This window comes from Oncorhynchus masou, chromosome 13, assembly GCF_036934945.1.
Source record: "Oncorhynchus masou masou isolate Uvic2021 chromosome 13, UVic_Omas_1.1, whole genome shotgun sequence".
NCBI classification, from domain to species: Eukaryota; Metazoa; Chordata; class Actinopteri; order Salmoniformes; family Salmonidae; genus Oncorhynchus; species Oncorhynchus masou.
In genome coordinates this window covers 47639139-47654885 of record NC_088224.1, presented here as the reverse complement: position 1 = coordinate 47654885, position 15747 = coordinate 47639139, and the positions used below count along the sequence as shown (strand labels likewise).

Genomic DNA, 15747 nt, shown 5'->3' with positions numbered 1-15747 from the left:
TATTCGTATTCATTCATTTACACTTGTGTGTATAAGGTAGTTGTTGTGAAATTGTTAGGTTATATTACTTGTTAGATATTACTGCATGGTCGGAACTAGAAGCGCAAGCATTTCGCTACATTTACATTAACATCTGCTAACCAAGTGTATGTAACAAATAAATTAGATTTTTAGGCTGGGTTTCTGTACAGCACTTTGAGACATCAGCTGATGTATGAAGGGCTTTATATTTACATTTACATTTAAGTCATTTAGCAGACGCTCTTATCCAGAGCGACTTACAAATTGGTGAATTCACCTTCTGACATCATAAATATATTTGATTTGAGGATAAGGAAGACCTTGTAGTTGGGACCGTTGTGATGATCAGTATCCTAGGGCACTCTGGCAAGTTGGATATGTCAAGTCAGTTATCCCTGGAGCAGACGCGAAAGTGAATGACAGCAGAGATCCAAGCTTAGGACAGAACCTATGTCAGGCCTGTTGCTCGACTCATCCAGCTGCCCACCCTTCCTCAAGAAGGTACTTACCCTTAGCTGGCTTGTCAGTTGAAGCAAATATGTACAATCCATGCAGCTGTAAAAACAGCCAGCTCATTTCCTTTCCAAGGCCCCAAGTTTCTTTTGGTTTTCCTACTGGAATAAAGTCATGCAAATCATCACTATTTTATTAGGCTGATTAGCAGCCTTTTTCCAGGAATTTAGTTTAACCCATTTAATCCCGAATTCTTCCCAGACATGACAATATCCAAATCTTGAGGCATTAGTATGCCTTTGAAGTAATCAATCATCATTTTTTAAAATATTTTTCATGGAAAAGTAGGTAAAAAAAAAGTGTGTTTTATGGTCGGTCACGATTGTGACCGGTGGGATAATGTGTTGTTTACTGAATTAACATATTTCTCCTAGGCAGTCATGAAAATGCTTATATATCCCAGCCAATTTATTAACACATTTAAAACTCTGTCACTGGCAGTCCCCAACATTGCTACTAGAATGTCCCATCACATTCTAGTGTGACTATTTTACATATCGAAAACCCTTTTATGACACCGATATGAATACTGAGAGCAAAAGCAAAAATCAACAACCATCAATGTATTTCAACATTGTTACTTTAGTGCAACATGTATTGAAACATTAATATTGTAACATTTGAACTTGCACTTTAGTGCAATATTCATTGTAACATTGTCATTGTGACATTTTAGTGCAACATCCACTAACAACTGTATAGCAGTCGTGTCATTCATTCACATTGAACATAAAGATAACATTTCGGATAGAGGTAGCCTGTAGAACATGCATTCAAGTAGAGGCCTACACTGAACAAAATAACATAAAAAATTAAATATATATATTATACACATACATGTGTGTATATATGTATGTGTACAATATATATATATTTAAATGTTTGTATTACAGTAGGCTTCAGAACCAAGTGCACGATTAGTTTGTGCATCACTATTTTGAACTACGATCAGTCAAATACTGTAATACAGTATGTCTTGAATCAATTGATCCTCTTTTCCAAAAACATTTCAGTCATTTTGATTCTCTTTTTCCATTTTTCTTCCGACTTTTCTTTCTAGAGTCCGTTGTACTAGAGTCCATACCCTTTATTGACTTTTCTATTTTTCTTATATTGGCTTTTTCAGCCCTTTTTCCCCCATTCACTCTTATCTGCTTTTCTACTGTCCATGGTATATCTTGAAGCACTCAATCTGCAGTGGCGCTTTGCATTTTTCACATGCATACGTAGTGCGTTTGTCACAATGACGACATCTATGGAACCGGTGCATCGTGTTGATTGGCCAGTGAGAAGCTTTGTCATATCTTGCCTGATCTTCAATAGTAGCAGCCAGTAGAGATTTCCTTCCGTGGCTCGGAGGTTTCGTGACAAACTTTTGCATAAGAGACTGGCCCACGATCCATGAGAAGGTGAGCAGATTGATGGTCCCTCCCATAACATCTCTGTAAAATAAATGGCTGTTTACGAGTGCACTGTTGCGGGACCATGCAAAGATGGGCCACCACCACTTCTTAGACCTGATGGAGATATGGTATCTTGAAACCTGTAGGTTGTGAAGTTCAACACCACCCATGTACTCATTGTATCGGTCGATGCATTTTGGTTGTGGGACTTTGTCAAAGGCACGTCACTCGTTGTTCCATCTCTTGACAGAGGTCTCACTGTATTTCTCCTTCATGTTTCTTGCCACTGTGACAATGTTATTGTCTTTCTAATGGACCGGCAACTTGTCTCCTTGGGAACCTGAGAGGTTCCAAGGGGTAACTTCATGAAGTGGCTTGAATGGGACATCAAACAGACGATATTGCCTCATCGTTCTAGAGCTCCCATATCCTCTTTTTGTCATTTCATCCAGGAGTGCAAGCGAAGTGAAGAGGTTGTCATGAAGGAACTTGCAACCTTGAGGCACCTGAGATTGCTCTGCAACACCAAGAATGACACTGGGTCCATGACCAAACAAAGGAGGAGGAGGGTGTGGGGAGGTGAGGGGTAGGTCATCATCACTGATAACGTTGTTCCTGTCATGATCAGTTTGCATAGGTTCAGCATATACATTCAACAGCCTGGATGGCAAATGGCCTGTCTCCCCCTCATAGTCCATATCTGACCCATCTCTCTCGCAATCTCTGAGGGATAACTGCAATGTTGCACGCCTTGTCTGAGCAGTCACCGAGATCCAACATATCCAGAACTTGACTCAAAGTGTAACTAAAAGAAAGAACAGAGTAGAAAGTTAGGTAGAACAAGAACTACAGTATGTGTTAGTATACGTATTTGTATACCTAGATGCACTGTGTTATCCCGCCGGTCACTTGCTATCAACATGTTTACTTATTCTATGACCACACTGAACAAAGTTGAGTAATTGCAAATGCATATATCAATACCAGACACCTTAAAAGTTGACGTGTACCAAAAATATTTGTCCTATCTGAATGTTAACATACTTCACTAAACTTTTGTATGATAGCTTTAATAATGCAGCCATAGTCTTCTCATGGTGCAATCAGGAAGTAAACAGCTCTGGTCATGTGACAATTTACACTAAACATGTGACTGCACATATTTAATTGAGACCCTTTATTATTCCAATATTTGCTGGAAATGCATTGATATATCATTCAGTAAAACTTTTAGAGCCTTATAAGAAAACATTTTTTTACGGTCACTATTGTGACTGGTGGGATTAAGTAGGTTAATACCCGACCAGGCAGGGCCTTAGTCAGTCTGTAGTTTCCATTCTGATGTCCAACCTGTTTTTCTCTCCTGCTTATCCTACTTCGTTAGAAGAAATGGCTTTTCTTTCTGATGTTTGTGCGTGCAGCAAAATCTAAGTGCTAAAATCCTGATGTCTTGTTGTTTGGAGCTAAATAGTGTCTGTTGTAAATATGTCCCATTTGTGTTAAACTAGCTTTCGTACTCCCGTGAGCATTAGCATTGTCATCCGGAATACATTACTATTTAGCGATTAGCATTTGTCTGTGGTGCTAGGCTATTTTCAGTTGTAGATCGCTCATGCTTATTATGTTTTATAATGTGTAGATATTTCTCCATTGCTCTATTGTTCTTTGTGCATCTAGCATGTGTTTGGGTCCACATAGCCTGTTTAGTTGTTGGCATTGTTAGAGTTGCGTAAATTCGAATCTGGTATCAGGATAAATATAACAATGAGTCACCAATTTTATACTATGTATTTTTTATTAGCTAAGTAATAAATGGCAAATGCAACTTTTGTATATACGGGCTCACTGTAATACCACGCAGGGCAGAACAGGGAACTGACAAGACGTTTGTAAAACAGTATTCTTTATACTGTGATAGGCCAACAGACGGGTTGGAACTGTCTATCACAGTAGAGACTGGGCGTGGTTTAAACTTGCTCAGCCTATTGCAGGCGCTCAGGCGGGTCCCCGCCTCTTGGCGCTTCTGTTGATAGATGTAACTGTTGCTTGTGAAGAACATCCAGGTTCTCATGCTCCATACCGTTATCTCGCACCTGTCTCCTGTTATCTAACAAAAGACAGCTTGTTCTCGCAACACCCCGCTCTGAATGTGCCACCCCAACTCATTGCGTCTTCTGTATTTTTCCATCTCAGTTAAACCTCGGGATGACCACCCCTCCCTATCACAACTTTGTAAGATACAGCAAGTCACACCATGTGCTCAATATTGTTACATACAACACACAAGGACAAAGCATCTGCTGGGCTGTTATCTACAGTTTTGCAACATGCAGATCACATCATGTTACTCAGTTCTTGTCACACACAAACAGGCAAGTAGCAAGCAGTTGTTTAATCTCATAATGATGCTCCAGTGCACAAATGCAGACACCTCACACAACCAACATCAGATGATAGTTAATCATATATATCTAATGGCTATAATGTAAAATACAGGATCCAACAGCATGTTGACATATTTTTCCCCATACTGTGCTATAGCCCAAGTTCTCTTTTCATTACAGAACTACAATTAGTACCAGAGAGAGTGATGTTGTATGCTTGTGCGGATCCTCATTAAACCCTTGAACTACTGCTTCCTCGTGTTCTGAACGGACACCCTGTGGTGGTTGCTACCTGACTAAAATTCAGCACCTAAGTTGTTTATCCCTTTTTATTGGTCCTTCGAAATCATAAACGACCCCTATTTTTCAGTAAATTGCATTTAGGTTATAGTTTATTGAGATGCATGAATACACCACACAAAAAGCTTGTTTTCCTGCAATTCTTTGTAGTAATGATTTATGTTCACTACTCGGTCAATTGATTTGATGATTAAATCTATGCAAATAAATTACATGATTTGTTAGTTCATCCCTCTTGTTATTCTGTAATAGGTATATTGTAACCATGTGTTCAAGCTAATCAAATCAAAGTGTATTTAGCGCTGTCCTTTTAGAACCAGGAAGGGCGCTCCAATCGATAACTCATCAAGATCTGTTGCCTATGCCTAATAGTCCAACTCATCACTGATCATTATTATTACAAATAGAGGATTCTCACAATGGTGCTCGTTTAGTAAAGTTACATCAAATCAAATCAAATCAAATTTATTTATATAGCCCTTCGTACATCAGCTGATATCTCAAAGTGCTGTACAGAAACCCAGCCTAAAACCCCAAACAGCAAGCAATGCAGGTGTAGAAGCACGGTGGCTAGGAAAAACTCCCTAGAAAAGCCAAAACCTAGGAAGAAACCTAGAGAGGAACCAGGCTATGTGGGGTGGCCAGTCCTCTTCTGGCTGTGCCGGGTAGAGATTATAACAGAACATGGCCAAGATGTTCAAATGTTCATAAATGACCAGCATGGTCGAATAATAATAAGGCAGAACAGTTGAAACTGGAGCAGCAGCACGGCCAGGTGGACTGGGGACAGCAAGGAGTCATCATGTCAGGTAGTCCTGGGGCATGGTCCTAGGGCTCAGGTCCTCCGAGAGAGAGAAGGAGAGAATTAGAGAACGCACACTTAGATTCACACAGGACACCGAATTGGACAGGAGAAGTACTCCAGATATAACAAACTGACCCCAGCCCCCCGACACATAAACTACTGCAGCATAAATACTGGAGGCTGAGACAGGAACAGCAAAGCTGAATCAATGTCTGGAGAGATCACATTACGATTAATTAGTATTTTATATAACATTTACATTTACATTTAAGTCATTTAGCAGACGCTCTTATCCAGAGCGACTTAACCAAACTGAATAATATAGCAGGCCTATAACATTACTGTTACACCAAAAACAACCAATTTATAATGCTATTTTAGGATGGTTAACTGAAGCTGAATAGTCAAAAAAGATATATCATACACCAAAACTCTAAGCCACTATGCAGGATACAGTATATGCTTTGATTGAAACAAAATACAAGAAAGGCTAATAGCTTTAACATCATCTGCTCTAATTCAAAACAATAAATCAAGAAGATTGAAATGCATAAGCTATTCCCATGAAACTGATTGAGATCAATCAAATGACAGAAACTACATGTGCATGCCACCGGTAAAACGTGAATAATTATCATTCAGGATTAACAGTGAGTGATGGCCTATTTTGAAATTAGGTATGCCTAACTTGGTATTTGAGGGTATTAAAGATATAACATTTTCTTGAGATAATGTGTAGGCATAGGCAAATGTTGCAATTGTAGGATGCTTTTTATGCATATTTTATAACAGGGCTCTCCAACCCTGTTCCTGGAGAACTACCATGCTGTAGGTTTTCACCCCAACCATAATCTAGCGCACTTGATTATAATAATTAGTTGGTTTATAAAATAAATCAGGTTAGTTACAACTTGGGTTGGACTGAAACCCTACATGACGGTAAAACTCCAGGAACAGGGCTGAGGAGCCATGAGAGGCTATTCAATAGGCTACATCTGTCTGTACAAACTTTGAGAATTATTCTATTTGCATATAAAAATAAAAATACATAAAAAAGCACCTTAAATGACAGCACCTTGGACAACTTCTCCAGTCACCCGGAGACTTCGTGCCACTATTTTTATACTCTGCTGGCCACGTTTTAGCATTCTTCTTCATATACATTGTGTCATAACCTACACTTGGGTTAGCCTAGACTGTAATTCATTAAACTGGACTGGATTATTTTACCGCACCAGCATTGCAGTCCAATGCATGCACGATTTATGCAATCATTTAAAATGATTTATACTTTTATTTTTGAGTATATTTAAAACCAAATACTTTGAGAATTTTACTCAAGTAGTATTTTACTGTGTGACTTTTCCTGGGTCATTTTCTATTAAGGGATCTTTACTTATACCAAAGTATGACAATTGTGTTCTTTTTCCACCACTGCCTGCAAGTCATCTCTAGCTGACACCTTTGCTAACAGGTATTGTGCCAATTTAAAACTTGCACGAGACAGTTCACAGAATTGTCAATTGATTATATATTTTTTCCAATTCATTACTAAATGTAGGTAACAAGAGAGTTCATCCAGACATTCTTACAATTGCCTCGATTTGGCAGTCTCATCCAGATCATCATGGCTTCTGTAGTTCTTTATGATAGTCACTTTAGCAGATAATTAGCATTTCCATTTGTTTTTTGGGGGGTGTGGTACCAGCGAATATATTGATAAAAGTCAAGTTGTCCTAGAGAGATTTACACGGTATCAAAACGTCACACCAGGGTAAACCTACACAAAACACTGTGCTTATTTTAAGTGTTTACTACAATCCCAATGGGAAAAATTAATGGTGGAAAAACGATTGGAACCATTTCCTTGTTTGACCGCTAGGTTTTCTGTGTACTGTGACTCATACTGTGGTACTACATATGCTTTTTTAGTAGCCTACCTGTAGCTTGCTCGGTAGGTGGAGTTTGCACAAGGGCAGAATTTCCAAAGCTCGGTCCTGGGAACGGGTGGGTATAATTTGTGGAACGTTCCAACAGGAATCCGTTCCAAAAACTTCGTAAATAACAAGGTTGCCAACAAGCAACGCATACAGTCGTATAACAGTAGAATGAGATACCGGGTAGGGAGCGAGCTATGTAATTACGTTTTTCACTCACCACGTTTATCCGGAAAAAAATGTCTCTTCGTTCTCGTAGCTTCCACCATTTCTCATTCCTTGTTTTAGTTATTATTTCCGGTGTTCCTGCATTTGCGGGTGAACTCTTTTGCGCCTCAATTGGGGAATCGCTGTGGTTGAAATGTAACTAATGACCGCAAGCCCCAGTATGTTATTAGCTAGGTGGCTTGTACACAATTGTTACCGATGATACTGTATATACCTACTCGTACTACAGAAGCATGCATTGTATTTTGCCTAGTTCTCTCTGTGTTAATCCTTTTCCCCAAATATAGCAGGTAACTTGTGTCTATGTCGATGTTGTTGAGTTCATCTTGCCTAGTTAAATAAATATAAAATAAATTAGAACATTTAAAATATATACTTTGACCTATTTCAGTTAACCCCAAGATGCTTGATTCACTTACACCTGCTTTTGAATAACGTTCCAGTCGTTTTTGCTTTACATTCCGACTTTTGAACGTCTGTTTATTGGACATATATATTAGTGTCTAATAAAAAATAGCAACTTATGTAAAGCATCCCATCTGTGTTAAGGTTAAAGTGTGTGTGTGTGTGTATATATATATATATATATGTATGTGTGTGTAGTGTAGGGCTTCTTGATGTCTACTAGGTGTCAGCACAGTTTCAATAATGTCACACCAGGTTCGCAACATGTTTTTCATGTGTAACAAATCAAATTGTATTTGTCACATGCGCCAAATACTACATGTGTAGACCTTACAGTGAAATGCTGAAATGAAGCCCTTAACACATTTTTCTTACAACTAAATTGTTGGTTAAGTAAAAAAAGAAATAAATAAAAGTAACAAATAATTAAAGATCAGCAGTAAAATAAAAATAGCAAGGCTATATACATGGGGTACTGGTGTTCCTTTCAAGTCCAGTGGTGTAAATTACTTAACAAAAATGTATTTAAACTACTCCACTACATTGTTTATATCTGTTTTTTTTGTATCTGTCATTTTACTCTTTCTGTTTCTTTACAACATTCAATTTTACTTCGCCACATTTTTAAAGAAATTAATATATTTTTTACTCCATACAGTTTCCTTGGCACCCAAAAGTACTTTATGCATTTGAATGCTAAGCCGGACAGGAAAATGGTCCAATTCACACACTTATCAAGAGAACATCCCTACTGCCTCTGATCTAGCGGACTCACTAAACACATGCTTCGTTTTAAAAATTATGTCTGAGCATTCCCATGGCTATTTCATAATTAAAAATAAAAGAGAATTGTGCTGTCTGGTTTGCTTAATATATGGAAGGTCAAATTATGTATACTTTTATCACTGACACTTAAGTATCTTTTAGCAATGAGGTTTACTTAGTATTTTACTGGTTCACTAACTTTTACTTGAGACATTTTCTATTAACATATCTTTACTTTTACTCAAGAATGACAATTGGGTATTTTTTCAACCACTGTTCAAGATGTTTAGCACCCAATACCCAGCATTCACTTGGTGGCTTGAAGTAGGAGTGCTGAACTAGGATCTGTTTGGCATTTGTGAGTAGAATGAATAACATTACTTTGACGGGGGGTGGGGGGTACTGCTTCCAGTTCAGCATTCTTAGCCTGAGACATTTCATAAATGCGTACAGAGGAGCACTTTTCTACGATCAGCTTTGCCTAGATCATTCTGAATCAGTTGTCTCTGGAATAACTTTATATGGACAGCGGTGGGTTTGTTTGTAGATCAGCACTCCTTCTCAACACCAGTTGCTGTACCCTAACATTTTATAATCCAATTTCCCTTAATGTCTATGTCCTTCCAGAACCCCACCTCAACATTGTTCTGTCAAGGCAACAAAAGCAAGTTGGCATGCTCTTGAAATGAATTTAACTCACAACCTCTCCTTTGGGAATTCATCACCATATCTACTACTACAACTATTTTTAAGCTATCTTAACATGTGGCTTTCTTCAGGGGGACCAAGACTCGGAAAACTTTTGAATGGTCTACAAAGAATGGCCCCAGGTAAAAGTTAGCTTTTGCAGAGTATGTTTGTATTGTTACTCCACAGCATAGTATGCTATCACAACTCTATTGAAATTACATTTGAAACAAGGTGTCACTTCATTCTTGCTTTTTGATGGGAACTAGCCCCTTTTCCCCTATATACCTCTGGTTTGCTCTTTCAGACGCACAAAGGCAACAAGAAAGAAGTTGCAACATTAACTGTTTCTCTGGGATTTGAACTAGGGGGTACATACCTCAAGTAAGCACTTTCCTGACAAACAAAAGGCAACATCAAGCATGCCCCTCTAAAAAATGCTCTCCTCAGATTTGAACTCTCAAAGTCTGTTTTGGAGAACAAACACCATAACCACTACTCTACCAGAGAGACAGGGACTAGATGTTAACGGGTACTTCAAAATGCACACATCAAAGACAACATTTCAGAGGAAAGAGAATGGTGTGGGGGCTTGTACTTCTTGGGTCCACCAACTGTTCCTCAATCTTCTTTTGATGACTACAAACAGAGATTATGAATCTTCAAAACCTACACTATAGGATGGATGTGTTTATGAACGGGGGACAAAATTCAAAAGAGGCGTATTTCCAATTACCAACAAATAGACCCTAGAAATGTTATTCCAAAATCTTAATATTGGAACTTTGTCCCTTCATTTGCCTACTACTGTCTATAAGTTATCATAACACGTGGGTTTTTTCTTGGGGACAAGGTATCGGAACGCTTTTGAATGGTCGACAAAGCATGCCCCCAGGTCAAAGTTGGCTTTTGCAGACAAGGATAATATGTTGTTACTCCACGATATAGTATGTTATCACAACTATATTAAAAGGACATTCTATACAAGGTGTCACTTCAGTCCTTCTATTTGATGGGAACTACCCCCTACCCCCCAACAAACCTCAAGTGAGCTCTTTCATGCCAACAAAAGGCAGAATCAAAAATGGCTCTCTAAAAAATAATCTCTTCAGATTTGAATTCTCAAACTCTGGTGTGGTTGGCAACCGCCATAACCACTACTCTACCAGAGAGATCAAACCCTAATACTATTTCACATGCAGAGCCCTTTTTCTTCACATGCTATAACCTACCAACCTTATTCTAAAATCGATTACATTAATATTTTCCCTCAATACCCTATGATCACAAAGTGAATATTGGGTTTATACATTTTAGCAAATGATTTACAAATTAAAAAACAGAAATACCTTATTTACATAATGATTCTTCCCCTTTGCAATGAGTCTCAAATTGAGCTCAGGTGCATCCTGTTTCCATTGATCATCCTTGAGCTGTTTCTACAACTTCATTGGAGTACAGCTATGGTAAATTCAATTGATTTGACATGATTTGGAAAGGCACACACCTGTCTATATAAGGTGCCACAGTTGACAGTGCATGCCAGGGCAAAAACCAAGCCAAATCAAATCAAATTTTATTTGTCACATGCGCTGAATACAACAGCTGTGGACCTTACCATAAAGGTCTTACTTACAAGCCCAAAACCAACAATGCAGGTCAAGAAATAGAGTTAAGAAATTGTTTCCTAAGTAAACTAAAGTTAAAAAAATTAATAAATCCATAAGTAACACAAGACAATTACATGCTGATGTGGACGAGGCAGAGGCTCAAGTGTTTCCACTGTACAAGATATCTGTGGAATGGTTACAGACAATTTACAGGTGAGAGGTCAAAAGTATATTATTTGCAAATAACATGATTGGGTTGTGTAGCTTGACAGTAGTGGCTCACTCAATCTTTATATATATCCCTCCTTTTGTCCTCCCTAGAAGTAATCACTGATTATAAATGACTAGACAGGTTAAAGCCATGTAGTGGGAGCCCTTGGTTTCACCTGCCCATTCCTGTCTAAGCAAGGATTACTTCAAGGAGGGAGGAAGGAGTTGCTCAGTAATTTGTATCAAACATTTCAGTTCTCCCAAAGTGCCCACTTTCAATTCTCTGCATAAACAGGAAATATGGTGGAAACTCCTTTTGGGCCATGCATACGGCAATCTAATGCTTTTACATTTATGGCGAATAGTGAATCATATTATGTACGCCCCTCAGGAGAAGGGAGTGTTTGATGTCATTACACTAAATTGAAATATTGATCATCATAAGTGATGTCTTACAGATATCCCACCAAATGATGTTAAATATATTTCAAAAGGACAAATTAAGAAAGATTACAAATGAAATGCATAACCCACATATGAAACATATTCAATGTCTACCTGAACAAATATAGCAATGTGCAGAATAAATTAGCAATTTCAATTGTCATTGATTGTTTTTTCCCCTCATCCCAAATCACATGTCAAGTAGCACCTTTGCATCTAACTGCACCGTAGGTCAGCGCACATGGGACAAGTGAGAGGGAAATTGTTTTTCACACGCTAGATCAAACAATGAAAGTTCAGCAGGATGTCATCCAGAATGTGGAAATTTAAGGCCCTTTGCAAGGGGTCAAAGGTCACAATAGGGCAGAATGGAAAGTATCACCAATAAGAGAGACTGGATGTATTATTAGTGTATTTGTATACTGTTCTGCATATACACAGAAAGAACCTGGTTAATTTTTCACCCGTTAGTTGGAATTTCTTTACCCCACACTGTCAGATCGTCAAGTTGTAGGTCATGAATGTATTTGACAGGACAGTTGTGGTTAGCTAATGGGCAACTTTCACCAAAATTGAGAAATGTGTTGTTCTTGTGTATATGTAACACTTAAAGCATAATAAATGCAAAAAGTAACTAAATGTTTTCTGGTAGGGTCCACTACATCATAGGCCCTGTCCGGGGGAATCATAGGCCCTGTCCGGGGGAATCATAGGCCCTGTCCGGGGGAATCATAGGCCCTGTCCGGGGGAATCATAGGACATGGTTACAGTGTCTCCCTACGCCTCGTATCTCAGCCTCCAGTATTTATGCTGCAAAAGTTTGTGTCAGAGGGCTAGGGTCAATCTGTTATATCTGGAGTATTTCTCCTGTCTCATGCACCCTGCAATTCTCTCTCCCTCTCCCTCCCCTCCCAGAGGACCTGAGCCCTGGAACCATGCCTCAGGACTCCCTGGCCTGATGACAACAACCTCTCCCTCAATGTGAGCAAGACAAAGGGGCTGATCATGGACTTTAGGAAAAGGATGGCCGAACAGGCCCCCATTAACATCGACAGGGCTGAAGTGGAGTGAGTCGAGAGTTCCAAGTTCCTTGGTGTCCACATCACCAACAAACTATCATGGTCGAAACACACCAACACAGTTGTGAAGAGGGCACAACAAAACCTTTCCCCCTCAGGAGACTGACAATATTTAGCATGTATCCCCAGATCCTCAAAAAGTTCAACAGCTGCACCATCGAGAGCATCCTGAAAGGTTGTATAACCGCCTGGTACGGCAACTGCTGGGCATCTGGCCATAAGGCGCTACAGAGGGTAGTGCGTACGGCCCAGTACATCACTGGGGCAAAGCTTCCTGACATCAAGGACCTATATATTAAGCCTTGTCAGAGGAAGGGCCAAAAAATAGTCAAAGAGTCCCCACCCCCCCAGTGTTTTTACACTGCTGCTACTCACTGTTAATTATAAATGCAAAGTCACTTTACAAATGACCTCAACTAACCTGTACCCCCGCACATTGACTCGGTAGCCTCGTTATTGTTATGTAATTGTCTTGTGTTACTTATGGATTTATTACAATTTTTGACTTTAGTTTACTTAGGAAACAATTTCTTAACTCTATTTCTTGACCTGCATTGTTGGTTTTGGGCTTATAAGTAAGACCTTTACGGTAAGGTCCACAGCTGTTGTATTCGGCGCATGTGACAAATAAAATTTGATTTGATTTGGCTTGGTTTTTGCCCTGGCATGCACTGTCAACTGTGGCACCTTATATAGACAGGTGTGTGCCTTTCCAAATCATGTCAAATCAATTGAATTTACCATAGCTGTACTCCAATGAAGTTGTAGAAACAGCTCAAGGATGATCAATGGAAACAGGATGCACCTGAGCTCAATTTGAGACTCATTGCAAAGGTGAAGAATCATTATGTAAATAAGGTATTTCTGTTTTTTAATTTGTAAATAATTTGCTAAAATGTATAAATCCAATATTCACTTTGTGATCATAGGGTATTGAGGGAAAATATTAATGTAATCGATTTTAGAATAAGGTTGGTAGGTTATAGCATGTGAAGAAGAAAAAGGACTCTGCATGTGAAATAGTATTAGGGTTTGATCTCTCTGGTAGAGTAGTGGTTATGGCGTTTGCCCCCCAAACCAGAGTTTGAGAGTTGAAATCTGAAGTTTTTATTTTTAAGAGAGCCATTTTTGATTCTGCCTTTTGTTGGCATGAAAGAGCTAACTTGAGGTTTGTTGGGGGTAGGGGGTAGTTCCCATCAAATAGAAGGACTGAAGTGACACCTTGTATAGAATGTCCTTTTAATAGAATTGTGATAACATACTATGTCGTGGAGTAACAACATATTATCCTTGTCTGCAAAAGCCAACTTTGACCTGGGGGCATGCTTTGTAGACCATTCAAAAGCGTTCCGATACCTTGTCCCCACGAAAAAACCCACGTGTTATGATAGCTTATAGACAGTAGTAGGAAAAATGAAGGAACAAAGTTCCAATATTAAGATTTTGGAATAACATTTCTAGGGTCTATTTGTTGGTAATTGGAAATACGCCTAATTCTAATTTCGGCCTCCGTTCCTAAACACATCCATCCTATAGTGTAGGTTTTGAAGATTCATAATCTCTGTTTGTAGTCATCAAAAGAAGATTGAGGAACGGTTGGTGGACCCAAGAAGTACAAGCCACCACACCATTCTCTTACCTCTGAAATGTTGTCTTTGATGTGTGCATTTTGGAGTACCCCTTAACATATAGTCTCTGTCTGTCTGGTAGAGTAGTGGTTATGGTGTTTGCTCCCCAAACCAGTGATGAGAGTTCAAATCTGAAAATATTATTTTTTAGAGAGACATTTTTGATTAGGCCTTTTGTTGGCATGAAAGAGCTAACTTGAGGTATGTACCCCCTAGTTCAAATCCCAGAGAAACAGTTAATGTTGCAACTTCTTTCTTGTTGCCTTTGTGCGTCTGAAAGAGCAAACCAGAGGTATATAGGGGAAAAGGGGCTAGTTCCCATCAAAAAGCAAGAATGAAGTGACACCTTGTTTCAAATGTAATTTCAATAGAGTTGTGATAGCATACTATGCTGTGGAGTAACAATACAAACATTCTCTGCAAAAGCTAACTTTTACCTGGGGCCATTCTTTGTAGACCATTCAAAAGTGTTCCGAGTCTTGGTCCCCCTGAAGAAAGCCACATGTTAAGATAGCTTAAAAATAGTTGTAGTAGTAGATATGGTGATGAATTCCCAAAGGAGAGGTTGTGAGTTAAATTCATTTCAAGAGCATGCCAACTTGCTTTTGTTGCCTTGACAGAACAATGTTGAGGTGGGGTTCTGGAAGGACATAGACATTAAGGGAAATTGGATTATAAAATTTTAGGGTACAGCAACTGGTGTTGAGAAGGAGTGCTGATCTACAAACAAACCCACCGCTGTCCATATAAAGTTATTCCAGAGACAACTGATTCAGAATGATCTAGGCAAAGCTGATCGTAGAAAAGTGCTCCTCTGTACGCATTTATGAAATGTCTCAGGTTAAGAATGCTGAACTGGAAGCAGTACCCCCCACCCCCCGTCAAATAATGTTATTCATTCTACTCACAAATGCCAAACAGATCCTAGTTCAGCACTCCTACTTCAAGCCACCAAGTGAATGTTGGGTATTGGGTGCTGAACATCTTGAACAGTGGTTGAAAAAGTACCCAATTGTCATTCTTGAGTAAAAGTAAAGATATGTTAATAGAAAATGTCTCAAGTAAAAGTTAAAGTGAACCAGTAAAATACTAAGTAAACCTCATTGCTAAAAGATACTTAAGTGTCAGTGATAAAAGTATACATAATTTGACCTTCCATATATTAAGCAAACCAGACAGCACAATTCTCTTGTATTTTTAATTATGAAATAGCCATAATTTACAAACGAAGCATGTGTTTAGTGAGTCCGCTAGATCAGAGGCAGTAGGGATGTTCTCTTGATAAGTGTGTGAATTGGACCATTTTCCTGTCCGGCTTAGCATTCAAA

At 38.9% G+C, this 15747-nt stretch overlaps 1 long non-coding RNA gene across 1 annotated transcript; it reads right to left on the bottom strand.

Annotated features, from left to right (window-relative positions):
• Positions 1-3723: 3723 nt before the first annotated feature.
• Positions 3724-7699, bottom strand: LOC135551463 (uncharacterized). The gene is made up of 3 exons (XR_010457311.1): positions 7584-7699; positions 7367-7423; positions 3724-5463 (listed from the first exon to the last, which is right to left on the bottom strand). It is a non-coding gene; the product is annotated as an uncharacterized LOC135551463 (long non-coding RNA).
• Between the last annotated feature and the right edge of the window lie 8048 nt (positions 7700-15747).